Below are 944 nucleotides of genomic sequence, written 5' to 3' on the forward strand. Positions count from 1 at the left end.
AAAATATTGACAGCACTTACTGAAGGATAAGCAGACCTTAAGTAGGGGAAAACGAACAGCAAGAATATGAAAAGGTGTCATAATTAACAGATGTAATTCCAGTTACTCAAATTACTCAGAAAACAAGGAAAGTTACCCTTGTGCGCCGTTGATTCACAGGAGGAATCAACACTTTCCGAACCATAGTCTTGCGCGGGGATTTACTTCGCAGACTGGTCAGCTTCTCTGTCTCTACGATGACTGCCGTTCTGTATGGTGAACACCCAGTCGCATTCATGCTGAAATTGTCCACAAAAAATGTCCGTTTGGCTGCTGAAGACTTGGCGTGGTTCGACGTACTTGCATGCCTCTTGATAGTATGCTTCTGAGCGAAACTGGCGAGTACCGAACGCGTCCAGTGCGTTCAGTCTTGAGATGGTGACTGACAATTTCGGCACATCCATTGACCAGGTATTCATTAATGTCTTTTATACTGAGATCGTGATGTCCGTCCCTGGTGGATCTCTTACCATGCGGTTTGAGTCTTTGGCGAGTAACCATATAATTTGACGGTAAGCCCAGACAACCCGCCTTCCAGGGCAGAGCAACTTCATTACCTCCATCCGTCAGTCTCAGAGAGGGGTCTACAAGGGATAATGCCTGTTCATCAGCTTGTGACGATGAGTACTCGTATGATGGTGAGTTCCCCAGCTCGATGTCGGTCGTGGCTTCTAACTTTGAATCCAGACAGTCTTCCACATGGCAGCTGAGCTGGTTGATTCGAGCCAACCTGTCGTTTGTATCATTCACCGGCCCAAAAAGCACCTAACCGGGTGGTGTTCGATTGGCGTAAGGCTCGTGTGCCCTGCCCGTTCGGCTTTCGTGCAGTGCACCCAACATCGGTACGTCCATCCAGATCAATAAGGATATTGCTTGCTTCCGGCATTCTCGAATGGGATTTCTTT

Source organism: Opisthorchis viverrini, assembly GCF_000715545.1.
Source record: "Opisthorchis viverrini unplaced genomic scaffold opera_v5_1220, whole genome shotgun sequence".
NCBI lineage: Eukaryota > Metazoa > Platyhelminthes > Trematoda > Opisthorchiida > Opisthorchiidae > Opisthorchis > Opisthorchis viverrini.